The 16,355-nt window shown below is 40.4% G+C and overlaps 1 protein-coding gene across 1 annotated transcript in view; it reads left to right on the top strand.

The window, feature by feature from the left end:
- The first annotated feature begins 13,081 nt into the window (after window positions 1-13,081).
- zbtb16a (zinc finger and BTB domain containing 16a) overlaps window positions 13,082-16,355 on the top strand; it is a 154,652-nt gene continuing 151,378 nt past the window's right edge. The window contains 1 exon segment of the mRNA XM_080482780.1: window positions 13,082-13,152. The gene's annotated coding sequence lies outside the window, so the exon portion shown is untranslated.

Here is a 16,355-nt window from a genome sequence, read left to right as displayed (position 1 = left end):
TGTTGTTATTGCAAATGCACTGCCTTCGAGTGGCAAGTCGGGCATAATCACCTAATTTCAGTGGAAGGGCTTTGCTGTGAGGTAGTCTTGGTGGCGCATTGATGGCAGCTTAGCATTTAATCAGGACAAAGCTAGATGTTCTACCATCTTGTATTTCATTACAAAATGTTATGCTCAGGCTGTAGATCTGAAATTGGACTCTCACAGAAAAATACTCTCAGACATAGCAGCTGCAGCACAGTCTCTGACTATGTCAATGATAGAGCAAGAGAAAGTTACACATTATTAGTTACGTCAAAATAAAGAAATTCTGTATTATCATATGCACTGTAGGTCTATCATACTATCAGGTTCAGTCTTAGGAGACTTTTTTTTTAGCAAATGGTTACCACCTTTAGTGTAATCTTTAGTAAAGTGTGCCCTTTGCTATTTCCGATGTGAGTTTTGCTGTATTTTCTGGATTTGACTCTTTCAAATACTCCTAAACTCTGCTTGCAGCATGTATTGCTCATGATGCATTTCTCTTTTCGAGGTGGTAAACAAAAGAAGTTGTTCATGTGCAATGGACCAACCTTTCATATTTGTTTTTGACCCACATGAGGCTGATCGGTGGATGTTCTTCACAGTTGACTCCCAAAATACAATAATTTATTAAAAAAACAAACCCAAATAAACAAACCTCAAAGTCCTGGGATGGACTTCATTCATATGTTCATATGAGCCAGATTTTGAATGTCAGTGGAACAAATGACAACCTGAATGATCCCCCACCAAACCGTTGCCTGTATTTGCGAATTGTGTATTTTCTCCATTTCATAGTAATCCCAACCCAACTTTACTTGATTCACATTGATCATACTGGGAACGATCTGTAATCATGGAAAAGGTGGAAGTAGCCGTGAACACATGAATTCACATGCAGATAGGAGGTTCCGACTGGTCTGGGTGTTTTAGCCTTTGTGTTTGATGCTGGGTTTGTAATGGTTAGTACTCTTGCCTCACAGCAAGGTGACTCAACGGTAGGGATGTTGTGTCTTTCTCGAGGTACTCCACCTCCCTCCCGCAATCTGAAGGCATACGTTATTAAGTATATATTGGTATCTCTAAATTGCATAAGGGCGTGTGCAATTATATGTAACGGTGATGGACTGGCGACCTGTTCCAGGCTGTCAGATTGCTCAAGTTGCCTTTGACAGTAACTTCAACAAAGCAGGAATGGATGGATTAAACATCTCTGCCCCTCTGCCTTCGCCTGTAGAAGGTGAGTACAGGAGATGGATGGATGGAAATGATACTTGAGCTGATGGATTTGCTCAGCACCTTCACTGATTTGCTGCAATCAGTGTATTTGTGTGTCAACGGCTCCTCTTTGGGCTGCTCTACTTTGTATTTCCAGGTGAAGTAAAGACCATTTATAAAGCCATATATCGAATCAGCTAAAACATTATACCCATGACTGGACCAAGGTTTTAATCTTTTCTTCAATCGCCTTTCTCTTGCTTTTTTTCCCCCTTTTTTCTCGTGGCGTCGTTTTCCCCTCCCTACTGCCTGTCTCTCCACATTTATTTCTTCACCCACCATTTCACCATCGAGTCCTTCTCTTACTCATTACAGTGATGTGAGATTAATTTAAGTACACGGACTTAGCACTAAACTAGTCTATCTGTGGGCTTTTTGGCCCTTCCAAGATGTCCATGCAATCTCCTCTGGAAGGAAAGAGGCTATTAAGCAGCGCTTCAAGAAAGGATGGAGGGAATCAAACCGAGGGCAATTGAACACAGGTAGACAAACAAATTCACACAGTGTCACTGGGAAGAAATTGAAGTGTGCATATGTGTGTGTGTGTGTGTGTGTTCCTGTAATGGTATTACTCAGTCCTTTTATTCAAGTATTTAACTGATATCTCAACTGTGTGGTAGTGTAGTTTCAGTGGATATGGCGGTTTGGTTGGTTAACACAGTCTTTCTGCCTCATGAGAGAGAGAATTAAATTCAGCATATTGATGAGACTCCAAAAAAAAGAATAACTGTGCGTGAGATCGAGACATATGATTGAGGTATGTTTTAGTTGTTTTTTTTTTTCTTCCAAGCAGGAGCAAAGATTTGGCGAGTTCAGATTTGTACGACGTAATGTATTGCTTATGAGATGCCCACGCTTCTGGACTCTAACAGAGAAAGTATACATCCACTTACAATATGCAATACAATCTCAAAGACAATTCTTTCATGTTTCCATCAACCATTAGCGCATAATCTGAACACAGATATTATGTCCACGTCCAAATTCCAGACAGACATAAGATAAATGAAGATATAATAGTTTTTTTTTCTTTTTATCCTTATACATTAAAGAATCTACTGGCATAAACATGCTCGCCATGTAGACACAGATTTTCCTATATTGTCATACAATTTTCGAACAATAACACAGTGTTTTCAGAAAATGTGTCCTCAATTAAGCAGAAGAAAAAGATACTGTAACTACATGTGGAATAATAAACACAATAGTCGCTGAAGTTGATGATAACAATTAATTTCAGTAATAATGTTATTTACGGCACCTTTCACCCGTTCCCACATATATTGCCTTTATTGAGTTATTTAACATGCACTGAAAAGTGAAACCTGGTTTCAATCAAATCTCAACTGGGCTCCTCCAGTGAATTTAGAATTCTCTTGAAGACGTTTGTTTTTCATTCTGCACAAGATTTGTTTACATGTTTCACATAAATCTCCTGCTACCATTGTAATTGTTCTAAGATTTGTTTGTCTTTATGTATGTCTGTTAGCAAGATTACGTCAAAACTACTGCACGGATTTTGTCGAAAGTTTCACCACAGATAGATATTAGACCATGGACGATTTTATAAAATTTTGGGGGTGATCCGGATCCGGATTCTGGATCTGGATTTCATTTTTATAGGCATTTAAGGAATATGTCAAAACTACATGACAGATTTTCACCAAATTTTCCCCACTGATACATTGGCAGACACCAGAAATCTCTGATTGCTCTTGTTGTTGTTTTCATTTGTTGAATGCAGACATGAAAAATTGCAAATGTTCAGGGTCCAGCATATCATCATTCTTTACATTTCTAACCGGAATCCAAATCAGATCGTATTTTATCAACACCTTTTGGAAAAGTCAAAGAATTCTCCCCTGACTTAAGGTACATAATGAACCATTTATTTGAACGTCTGGGTGTGAATGTACACATTACTTAAAGTAAATGTAATGGAAGCAATTTTAAACAAGGTGTCTCCTGATTCACACTGTAATTTCAACCACAACTAAAAATACCAAAGAGAGTCTAATGACAGTCTCGTAAGAAAAACATATCCTCTCTCTCAAAACCACACAATTGTATGTCAGAAAGCAACAATGTGAAAAAAAAAAAACCCTCATGTATTAGCACCATTTCAAGTGGCACTAGATGTCGGAGATGAGAGCCACTTTACTACCAGAGTAAACGTTTTTCTTTTGAATATTCAACTACACAGATATCAAGGTACGGTACCGTATTGTCCTTGGAGAATATCCCGCATTGCTTCACTTGACCTGCTCACTGCGTAAGTTTTGTTGCCGAGAGTGGAATTCGGCTTTCAGGCGTCCACTTGTCTTGCGTATCGATCACCATATGTACTTGCTTTTTTAACTTTAGATTTCTGAATCACCTCGGATGCTATTTAATAATGGAATAAATGCAAAAAAGAAATTGCTTTTTCTGTCCATTTTTTTTCTGTTTAAATCACATTAATAAAGGCTCACGTACCTTCAAACGGGTCTGATCAAAGGTGATAGGAATCCCCGAAGAACGGTTGCATTTGACGCAAAGTAAAATCCCGTTATATCGCTCACTGCCTATCTCGACTGCTCTTACTGTACCGCGAATAAGAAGCACCTGAGGCATGAGGGAGGATTTATCTCCCGTCCGATTGTAAAGTGGGGCTCTCTCTTCTCAGACCACCACTTTCGTGTCGTGATTTCATCAACCGAGGAGATCAGCTGACATCGGTGATGAGTGTAAATGGGTTCAAATATGTTAATTATTAATGAGAAAATTACCCCACCAAAGTCCATGTGGGGTTTTGTGTTTGTCTGTGCAAGTTTGTGCCAGACTCCTTAGCTGCGTATCACCTGTCTGAGCCTCAACAGCTTTCAAAGGAGCTTTTTATTTAAGGACTGACAATTCAATTCAAAATGTGAGCGATGATATTAATATAATCACCGAGTAGAGATGGAATGAACTCTCGACCCCCTTGTCTTTTACAATCAGGTTTATCGATGCACATTTCTCAAATAAAAATAATGGCGTTTGAAAAAACGATGAGCAGGCAGCACATTCTCAATGCAGTGAAGATCGGAGTAACGCACGAAAGGTTGAACTAAAAGAGGATCTCTCTGCTCTCCGCCATCCATGTCTTTTCTTTTCCTTTTGTTGTTCCTGTTTTTGCTCTAAATAATCACCACTCATGGTTAAAAACAACAACCAAATAAAACAAACACAAACTTAAAGCAGGAATGAATCATCAAGTTGATGTTGCCTCACCCGGAAAAAACAACAGTGTCACTGTGACAGTTTGTCACACGCATACATATACGGGCACAACAGGTTTGTGCTTTGCTTTTAGAGGATGCATTCACGGGACAGATTATAGAAGATTAGCATTGTTCTTCATTATAAATACAAAACATAAACGTCACATACGATAGTAAAAACAGGCAGCCTCGAAAAAACCCTAAAACTAATGACTTAATGAATTTTAGAGCAATGGGTCTTTTGTTTGTTTCAATTTGCAAAAACTATTTATACTGGTCATGAAAACATTATTGAAAAGTGATACTGCAAGGTCAGCGGGTGACACTGCATTGATAATGGTTTACATAATTTCAGAATTTTGAAATCGACTTTTAAATCCAACATTACAACAGAAACATAAAACTGGATGGTTCAGGTCTTCACAGTGATCTATTTAAAAAAAAAAAAACAGTGTGTGAAAGAAAACAATGTGGGAAGAAAATAACAAATCAGAATCCCAATCAATGAAAGGTACTGGAGTTTGTGGAAAAAAAACAAAAGAACACCACATACAAAAGCCCAATGTTTTAAAAGAAGACCGAAAAAGCACCAGTATTGGTGTGGCTGGATTTTTTTTTCTTACACCCTCACCACGTTCCGTTCAGTCTTTCCTCCTCAAAAGTTATGTTCGTGTTTCAAAGTCTTCAATCTACTATAGGAGGCAATAAAACAGTTAAAGTGCTCCTTAAGGCTATGTGACCCAACCCAGCTATTCAGGCTGTCTCGCCCCTGACAAAGTGCCAAAATAAGGAATAATTTGAAGATGAACATAACATTTAACAGCAAAAGTTGCTTCTTCTTGTTGGATGCTATAATACCATGAATCATTTCATTATTATTGCTTCCTGGGGTGAAAAGTGCACTCTATCTGCAAATTCTAATTTATTGTCTTTGTCACCAGCAACCTTATCATCCCTGGGATAACTAAGTTTCCCACAATGCCGGCAGTTAGTTGAGCATTGCTTAGTGAGGAAATGATTGCAGAGTCTTAAGATCAAGATACTCTTCACCTGAAACTGACCAAACAAGTCCAGTTTGTGAGGCTGCCATTCTTTTGCCATTCAAGACAAGAGAAGTATTGATCCAGAGGATTCTCTTAAGCGCTGTAGTTTGTCCTCTGAGGGTGCAGCTGAAGGCTTGGAATGGAGAAGTAAACAGGCACTTGGTAAATAAAACACCTAGGTCAACAGCCATTTCCCCCATTAACCTGTGGCAGGTTTGGCCATTCTCTATGTGTCTGGAAGTGGGAAAACTCGTAACTCAGTAAACACAAAAAGATTGTGGTCATCGGGAGGTCAGGGAGCTTTGAGCTCAGCTGATTTCGGACGATTGAAACCTTAAAAGCAGATTTTGAATTTTGTTTTCACAGTTTTATATGACACAAAGATTTACTTTTCTACATTTAAAAAAAAAAAAAGAAAAAAAGATGTATGAATTAGTGTCGAAAGTTCCTGTTTCACAGGTATGCGATCAATTGTTAGGTAGTAAAGTACAAGTTATTTCAACAATACTGTGCATTTGATAGTGGTCAAACTAAGATCCCAACTGAGTGATTTTTGGCTTTGCACATGAGCACATGGTGACCAAAGTACCTCCCGACCAAATCCAGCAAAGGTCAGAGGTGAGGGTCAGGGGTCAGAGGGGCGTGGCCTCCATGCCGGAGACGCCCCTAGGTTTACACAAGTGTAAAAAGAGTCCATTCAGTCTGGCTGCATGGGCAGAGTTTCACAAAGGTCCACTGTGTGGGGCCTATGCTCCCCCCCACCCCAACCTACACACACACACACACACACACACACACACACCTCCTCCAAGCGCCATGCCGACACAGGACACAGACAATGGGGGGTTTCTGGTCAACAGTGCGGCACACATCTTAACCTGAAATATTTCCCTTCATTACAGAACTGTTACCCAGGTTTGCCTTTCACTCTGTTTTTTTTTTTTTCCCCCCAACATGTTTGCAGCTTTTCAAATGTCATGAAATTCAGGTATTGCATGAAATAAAGAGTTTGCAACAAATTACCTCGGAACAAGTCAACAATTATCAAATGTTTTGCAAGTCACATGGTGCATTAATGGATTGTTTTGACACAATGAAAAACAAGTTAGAATATTTGGCAAAAAGGTTCATGCTCACCAGGTAGTTTTTATTTGAGTTAACTTGAAAATATCCCGAAGCAGCTGAACGCAGTAGTTTTCAACAAGTGCTGGTCAGACAGCAGTAAATTTTGCATTTACGAGGGACTATTTTCAGCGGTGGTACAGCTCCAGTGGACGTGTGCAGCCGCAGGATGGCAAATGTGCAACTGACTCCTACGATGAACCACCAGACCTGTATTCATTGTAATGAGGCAAAATTGAGCACATGTCCGGCCAGTCTCATTGATGTCTTTTTAATACTTTGTGTATGCATGATATCTAATGGTTTTTTTTTTTTGTTTGTTTTTTTACAACAAACCCCTATGGTATCCTGATGGATAAAACATATCTGGCTGTTGAGGTACTGATAACATTTATTTGGAAGTAATTCAAAAATTTGTTTTGCAAATAAGTACAACCCCAGTTTCAAATCCCAGGCCGTGCGTCTCTGAAAAGTTCCTTTAATACCCTCTTATGTTACTGACCTGTTGCCTATTAACCCAACAAGCTGCCAAATGCTCCTCTCGTTGTTTTTGATTTGTGCTCATGACTTTTTCAGGTTTTTGTTGCTTTCGTTCCAACTTTTAATTTGTTGACGTTCTCTTGGGAGTGATATATAGTTTTATGTAATTTACATTTGACACAGCATCCAAATTGCTTTGAGTGTATATTCTAATAGCGGGTAGTCTCCAACGTGTTCTTTTTTAGATTGAAAAAATACCAATTCAATCAGGATCTTCTGCAGACGTAGGTCACTATATGATGATTCAGCTTAAAATTAAGTCAAAAAAAAAACCACACTTGGTATTGACACTTATTGGGATAGGTCAGGGGTGTCCAAGCTCGGTCCTCGGGGGTCCCTATCCTGCAGGGTTTTAAGTCTCTCCCAGTTGCAGCACACCTGATTGCAATGAAGGGCTCGTTATTGGGCTTTTTCGCAACCTTGGTGACGACATCACCATTAGATTCAGGTATGCTGAAACAGGGAGAGAACTAAAACCCTCCAGGACCGAGTTTGAACACCCCTTTGACAGGTACTGCCAGAAAGAGCAAAAGGAGAATGCTCATGACTATAATAAGGACAACTACTGCCACTACTTTATTTCAATAATAATACTAGATTGTAAATCTTGTTGTTTATCTTTAAATCTATACCGGCCTCCACAGAGCTACTGTGATACTGAAAATTCCCTGCTCTGGGATTAATAAACTATTATCTTATCTCATCTTATTAATTCATTTCAACATCTTTTGACTTAATTAAACTTATTTTGGCTCAGCCTAGTATCTTTAGCCGAACAAACATGAAATAATGAAATCAGAATAGTGTTTCTTAGTGTCTAATCACTATTTTTCTGCACAGGTAACATGAAAACTGTGGGAATGCACTGTAAACACATGCATCCCAATGTGCAGTGAACCCGCTCCTGATTCTCACAGACCCCCGATTAGCTCCCGGACAGCTAATGGTCGCATGTCAAACCAAAACTTCCTGCATGCAGCCTGTCTTTTCCTAACTCTTAGTATTATTTTAAAGTGCAGAGATGATCTGGTTTTTATAATTTAGCCCTCATCTTCCTTTCCCTCAGTAAAACGGTGGATTATTGCCAGATTAAGGGAGTGCCTTTTTCTTTATCCCTGGGTAAGCCTGCACAGCACGCGGCTCAAAGGTAATGAAGCACTCTGTGATCCGTGCCCGGATGAATCTAAAAATTCCCAGAGCACCACTGTATTTTAAAGGAAATGAGATTTCCCTGAAAGCCCCCCTTCAAACCTATGCTTTCCATTTTGAACCAACGATAAACTGTGACTACTTGCAAACCTGTTTTTAAAAATAAAAAAAAACCTGACCTGTTGCAGTTTAAGAAAAAAAATAAAATCCAGGAAGCCTGAATTGAAAACTGAATGTGTTTAAAAAAAAAGAAAAAAAGAAATGCATTGTCACGTAATCGAAAAGCTTTACAGCAGATATAAATCTCAAATGCTTTGAGGGTGAAGGCCAAAATAAAAGCATGTCTTTCACTTAATGATTTGTACTGTTCGTTAAGTGGAATAAGCTTTTCTTCAGTTCTCAGTCTCACCCCAAAAATCCTTGATTTAGTCTGGCTCCAAAATACTGTTAATGAGAAAACAATTAATTAGACTAAAAGCCTTTCTTTCTGACTCTGACAGACAACCAAGCCAATCACTACTAAAGTGGAATTTAAACAGCCTTACACTATCCAGAGGAGCACTTTCTTTTATGGGCAATCTGGTGGTTTTACAGTCCAACACTGAGTCCATCATGGTGACCGTCTCAGCCGTTTGCGCGCGGGCTGCCATTTGTGAGGAAGCCAGAAGGTTTGCTTGCATAGTATGACAAGAAATCACGATAGAAAGGAATGTTCTGTTCAAAGTTATGTATCTATTGCTAAAAGCAAAAAAGTTTTTAAAAAATCCCATATGAAAATTACAAAATAATCCTAATCCTACAAAACCAGCTGAATAAAAACGACTAACTCGTGGCAACAGTTGGAGGTTGCAGATAAACCCTAGGAACAATTTTGAAAAACAAAAACCATCAAGCCAGCAGACTTGCTTTGTAAATACTTTGTATTGGCCTTGAATTTGAATAGCAATATCATTTAACCAAAACCACTTATGTGAGACAAAAAAACCAAAAACAAACGTGGAATGAGAGGATGAGTTGCTGTCCTTAACTTTCATTTTGACAGGTCTGCTGGTAAAGAAGTAAATCTTACTATTACCATTAAAACTGGGAAATTAAAAGCACAAATGAGCCCAACCTGGTTGACGACGACAAAGCAAAAGGTGCTGGCTGTCTCAGAGGTTTTATACAAGACACTTGGAAGATTTTCAAGCAGATCTGAGCAGCCTGTCAATTGCTTTGTTGTTGGTGGACAGCCAGAAGACATTTTCAGTCAAATCTATCATCGCCAACACAGTGAAGACCACCGTTGATCAAACTTTATGTCTTGGCTACTAGGCACCTCTATCACCGTTTGTAAATATTATTTTCCCCTCAGAAAACCACCCAAGGACGCTGTCAGTCACCGAGTGATAAAACACGCTGAGTGATCTGCTGCAGACACTGAGTGACCCCGGCCTCCCTCGGAAAGTCTTCTCCGGCCTGGCCCCTTCCATTGCCTCCATTTTATCAGCTTCACTCGGTGGAGTGTTGATGTGAGCCCGAGGCGCGAAGGTGACTAAACTCATCATCCTGGATGATGAGGCCCTCCCAGCTTCTTGGCCTCAGTGCAGGAGTGTTGTAAATGGTCCTCCTGCACCACCTGGCAAAAGCTCGTCATGCAAAGAATGTAGCAACTGTATTTGATTTCTGTATTCCATCAGGCTGCAATAAGCATGTGAGCAGAATACATCCAGCTAAAAACAAAAGAACTCCTGCTACAAACAACACTTGTCACTGCAGCCTTAAAAACTTATAGGCACTTATAGGCGCCAGATAAAAAGTGAGAGGGTTTCCTAATCGAAGAGAATCTGGAGAACATAAATGTCAGTACAGATGAATAAATAAGACTATGACTTACAAACACATCATGTCCGTACCTCTTCCCACTGGCTTCTAAATGCTAGATCATTTGTATTTATAGCTTTGGGAAAGTAAGGTTTCACTTAAAGGCAGCGCTGCAGCAGAATTAAAATATAGTGATAAAGCCTTGTGTAAAAGATGTCCTCTGTTCCTGATCATCATTAAGGCGAAATTATAAATCAGGTTTATATCCAGAAAAACTCTAAGCTTGTGCCGAGAAGAGGACACCGGGGGTTTTGAGGCGGTTCATCCACTGCAGCCGTGCTTGAACAGATAAAAAGAAGAAGACGACTGAAAGAATCAGCTGCTTAGGAAGTGTAAAACTATCTGTCCGGGAGTCACAACAGTTATCGTTTAGGGCATGTTTTAGAATGTATCTTTAAGAAATAGGGAAAAAAAAAAAAAGATGCAACTCAGCCCCCTTTAAATTTGCTTCATGGCATTCTTTGGATGAGTATCAACATTTAGAAATAAAAGAGCTCTTTTATGGCAAAAATGAAGGACAATAAACCGTAGCAAATAGTTGAAATCATATGAGACCCATCACATCTAAAATTAGAGCAGGATATGCTGTCCTGACTTTTATCAAAAGCATGCCACAGGCTCTTACTGTATACTTATATATATATATATATATATATATATAAAGTTAAGTATCATTGTTGTTAGTGTGTCACGAGGCCATTGTATCTGGCTGGTGCGGTTTGTGACTGCAAGAAAGAAATGATTTCAGTCATACAGTTCGTTACAGACAGAGAAATTACAGAAGGTGGCTTTCAAAGAAAATATGGCATAACTTCATGTGTCAATTAGCTTTGAAACTGAACATTATCTCCTTTGTGAAAACAGAATATATGAGTGAATAGTTTTTGACTGTACATTTCAACGCAATAGAGCAGCTGGTTCCCAAGTTTACATTAGATCACGTCATCAAAATATGTTCTGAAGTTTTGAAGGGATTCCAAATTCGGTTAAGTCTTTACTGTGTATTTGTTTCAATATAAAACAAAATATGCAATGATCATTTGATGACGATTTTTTCATGGAGACCGCATTTGTTGCAGGGTTCATTTCATCTTTAATTGCATCCATATTTGTGCCGTGATGTGACGCCAATAATGAGACAAGATCAATACTAAAGGTGTGGAAACACTTTGTCAGATTTGGTCCATTTGGGAAAGTGTGAATGAGGCTATCTAAACTGTTGTACAGCAACAAGCGGACCAAAACCTGACTTTCAAACAGATTTGCTCTATTCTAAATTAACACAGGATATGACAGGTAATCATAAATGACAAGTATTTGAATCCTTTGTATATTTGAGAAGTTGCTGGTGAGTTTTTCGCTCTTAGTCCACCGTGCACCGTGCGGCATTCAGCTCAGTATAGGAAGCATTGTTGTGGAAGTTGTGTTGCAGGATATATAGAGTAAAAAAAAATTTAAAAAAAGGGTTCTGCATATCATTAGTTCATGCATTTAGGTGTGGCGTTAGAAAAAGGGAAGATAGTTTTTTCAACCTTTGTGCTCGGTGAAAAATGTCTGCACCGACAAGCCGAGGTCATTTTTAAGACACAAAACTGTTTTAAACTGATTTAAATGTTCACAGGGGGTTCAATTCTGAGCTCAACTACATGTATTTGATTAAAAAAAACCTAAACAAAACAAAAAAGTCTTGATTGGCTATTTTAGAAGACATCATTTTGCTGATTGTCGACTCTGTCCATTTTTGATACGGTGTAGGATTGTCACATTTCCTCAGTGTTGCTTAATAAAGTTCATGGTATTGTTCAAGTATTGTCCCTGAGTTATTTCAGAAGTCAAAGAGGAAGGTTTATGGGTGTCAGCCTGGAACAAATGTATGCACCTGCCAAAATATGCATGGACCAGTTAAAAGGCTTGCAGTAGAATTTGGGGAACTTCTATGCCTTCAACTTTCAAATTTCATAAGCAAAAAAATAAAAAAGGCTATTTTGGAAGACAATATTCATTTACGTATTTTTGTATTTTGGCATTTTGTGGCTGGTCAAGACATTTTCTTTTTTTTTTAAAGTCGGAAGCTTAAACCTGTCACCTGCAAACATAGTTGTCAGGTGTGAACATTTGAATCGTTTCCAAGTTTTTTTCTAGCCTCTGAAATACTGCCGATCGGGAGGTGCTGGCATTTCCTTGCGCAACACTGGCTGATCAGGCTTTTAATTTGTGAAAGGGGGCTGTGGATTTGACAGGATATAGGATATGATGAGCCTGGCAGCGTGTCAGTCAATCATGGGGTCGCTCAGCAAACAAGTGGTGTAACTTTGGCCACTCTGTAAGTAGTTGACTCACACGGAGGTTATATGGCTTTCACCCCTCGAAAATTATAATGAAGTGTGAACAGTGTTAATTCAGAAAACAAGAGTGTGAATGAGCTGAAAATGTCAGAGGGGGATTTCAAAAGGGACATTTCCTCTTTCTTTCTTTTTTAATTACTTTTCACACAGAGGAAGTCAAACAATTATGTCAGCCCCCCCCCCCCCCCCCCGGCTGGCCGGAGTTTGAGGACAACTGTAGGGTGCATACGTGCGTTCCAAACAGCTGTAGGGAGGGCAGTGTCGTTCACCTTTCACTGTCACACTGTAACGCAGCCGTTTGACATGAGGCAGCCCCCTAGGTGTCTCACTTTCTCAGTGTTTGTGCGGACTGGAGCGCAGCGCCGGCTGCGCGCCTGCCTGCTGCTCGTCTGGCTGACTGGCTGCGTTGACGTCAGCGCCGTGTTGATTTGCTAAGGCGAGAGAAGAAAGGAGTTAGTGCGTGTTGAGAGAGCGGGTACTGCGAACTGCCTTACTATGCTGTAGCCCCAATCCCCCCTTCACTATACGGAATCAAAACGTGCAACTTAGGTGAGTACCAAAATGCAGCTGCAGCCTCCCCGGCGACAAGTGCCAGACCCGCTACTCTGCATGCGTCTGCCTCTGGTTTTCTCTGTGTACTTTCATTCACCATATGTGATGTGTTTTGGGTTTTTTGTTTTTTTTTGTTGTTTTTTTCCCCCCGTGCGTTTTATTGCGCCGGCGATCGTTTTGCGTGTCCCCGTTCAACCTCACGCTGAAGTTAACAAGCAAACGCGACTTTGGCACGCAAGTTGGCCCCGTGCACAGGAGTTGTGCGTGGAAACAAGTGTTTACCTGATGGCGCTGCAAGGTGTTGAAGTTTGCATTAACGCACGGCAGCCTATTGTAGAGATGTTAAGGTTGACGTAAACCCCCCCTTTTCTCTCGGTCTGGTTAGTATTCTGGGGATCGCAGGCGGAGGACGTGAGGTCTGGCTGTTTCACCGGGAGCCAGACAAACGCATGACGCCTCGCTGCGCGTGTGACTCTGCCGGAGAAAACGCCGTTTCTGTTATTTTTAGGGAAATTACGCATTTTTAATTTTTTTTTTTGAAGACGGCGACACGTCCTTGTGTCTCCAGACGCACCAGTGTGGCTTATTTAGCCGTGATGACATCATGATGAGGACTGGACACACCGGTCCGCTCTCATACGAAACAAGCCCAGATCCAGCCACCGTAACACTCAGACAACAATTGATTGACAGGCAGCTGGATGTTTGATTCCCATATTCGGCTTGCTCAAGCACGCACGTTGCACCGTGAGGTGTGGAACTAGTAACAGATACAAATTGATTTGTTATTGAGTCTGTCTCATCTCTCTTGTCCCCCTTTCACTCTTTTTCCGCCCCCTTCTCCTGGTCATGCTTTAGGCAGATTTCCCTTAAAATCCTCATCTGTAACTGTTACGCAGCAGTGTTGGGAGTCTTTCATTCTGCCTCAAAACAAAGTCCACCTGTGCGTGGCTGGCTCGGGATCGGCGTGAGATCCTGGCTACTTTTCTTTTTTTTTTTTTCTTCTTTCTTTTTTCCAGCACGCTCGCTATCTCCCGATTGTCTCCCTCAGAGACGCTGTACCATTTTGCTCTCCTCACGTTTGTGTCTGTCAGTGTGGCTCATGGTCTGGAATATTGAGCGCTGTTTATTCTTGTTGTGGCTGGCTTGTCAAGGCGCGCTGTGGCAGACAACTCGTGATCAGATTGATTATGCTGCCTTTTCCCCCTGTGAAGTCGGCCTAATGTGGTTATTGTCAGCGATCTATATTGTCCTCCAGGGAGAAAATCTCTCCTGGGTTAATGTACTTAATGTAGTGCGCGATGTTTTGCATAATGCATAATGCTGTGTGTAATTTGTCTGGTGCGACCGGGCAATTTTAACGCCGTCTAGACGCACGCACCCCCCCCCCCCCCTTTTTTTTTTTTTTTATTATTAATAGAGAACAGACAAAGTCCCCAAACAGCAACTTTACATCGCGTCCTTGTGAAGCCACAGCGTGGTTGATAACGCACAGAGCGCAACAAGCATTGATCATTTACTGGGCCATAAATCGGAGCTATTGGCATACCCGTAATAAAGATAATGTCGCGGGGGGGGGTTAAGCATGATCTCTTGTTGACCGAAAGGCTGATCTCAGTTAGAGGGGAACCTTTGGGTTTATTATTACCTACCTTCAATGTCGAAAAAGGGAAGACCGTCCAGTACCGCCCCCCAAAAACCTGCAGGATTGTTTTGCGTGATTTCGCACCGCAAACAATAGGTGCCAGCACCATTTACCTCGCGCGCGTTTTGATATAGTGCGCGTTTGATTGTGGGTTTTTTTTTTCAAGTGAGGGGATTATCAGTCTTATTTAAGAAGTCTTGTTGTAGTTAGAAGATTGATGAAATTTCCTCTTTTTTTTTTTTTTTTTTTGCCTTCCCCCAAGTCCGATCTCAATATTGTGAAGGGATTAGGAAGCAAAAGAAGTTCATAACTTCTCATATTCTGTGTTTTTTCAAACAAGACTTAATCACAGAGGAATTAAAGATATTGGCAATCAAAATAAGTTTTGGAAAATGAAATTTCTCAACCGAACAAGAATTAAACAAGCTGTCAGAAATTAGCCTTTTGCCACAAACCTTGTTTATCGACAAGGTGAAGGGATAAAAACCAGCTGTCAATAAAGACATTCAGAATTAGTTAATTAGCTGGTAGTCATTCAATCATCCCTAAATTTATTTTGAGTATATAGTGTGGGCCATGCTTATTAAACTGGAATATTGAATAAGCATTATATTCTCATGTCAGGCTGAATGAGAGGAGTAACTGAGATGTCAATTATTTAATGAGCTTGTAATGATTCAACGGGTTATTTTATTTGAGGCTGTCTTCATTATTATAGTCCAGGTCACAGCTTGATTTATAGATATGAGATGGAGCAACATGTTGCTCATGTTAACTTGAATAATGAAGTTAACAGGAGTCACACAGACGTATTCGCACAGAATTTTCAACATTAGTGACTTCGAGCTGGAGAGGGTGTTTGGTGTGGCTGTGTTGTGTGCTTTTCCCTCATCCTGCTTTCCTTTCCACCCATTTCTGGCCGCTGCTCTCTGCTCCCGTCTGTGATGAGAATACTGAGTAAGATGCTATTTAATTTCAGAAAGGCTGCCGACGGTCTTTGTGAGCCGAGCAGCACTGAGAACCCACAATTCACACTTGTTTAACTGGTGTACGTGGCCATCACGTAACCAAATGAAGACATCTTTTTAACATAACATATGCTGGACTGCTTGGTATGCAGGATGAGCCTGTTGGACGGCTCACAAATTGTCTCCCCTCAGAAATCTACAGTCAATACTCTCCGCTGATTCTAAGAACAATGCCACTGCACACAGTGTTTACCATCCCTGCAGGATATTTGCAAACCGAGACTCGAGTGGCTTCACACCTGCTATTTACAGAAATATAGTGGTCTGCTCTAAATATACATTCATTGACAAACTAATAAATATTCCTCTCCGTAAGTAATTGTAGAATGGACCTTCAATATTAGATATCTGACTTCAGCTTCTGTGCATTTTTTGCACGTCTTTAATAAATACACATCTATCCGCTCCTTGACTTTTTGAGGGAAAAGGAGCATTACAGTGTTTGGATTTGAATGTGAAAATGTGAAAGCACGTAGTTTCTCCTCTCCCAACGCTTTTGTTGTTGCATCAGAATTTCCCAGAGGTGA

Source organism: Lipophrys pholis (genome assembly GCF_963383615.2).
Source record: "Lipophrys pholis genome assembly, chromosome: 16".
NCBI lineage: Eukaryota > Metazoa > Chordata > Actinopteri > Blenniiformes > Blenniidae > Lipophrys > Lipophrys pholis.
The sequence above is the reverse complement of the archived record's forward strand: the minus strand, read 5'-3'. Positions and strand labels throughout refer to the sequence as shown.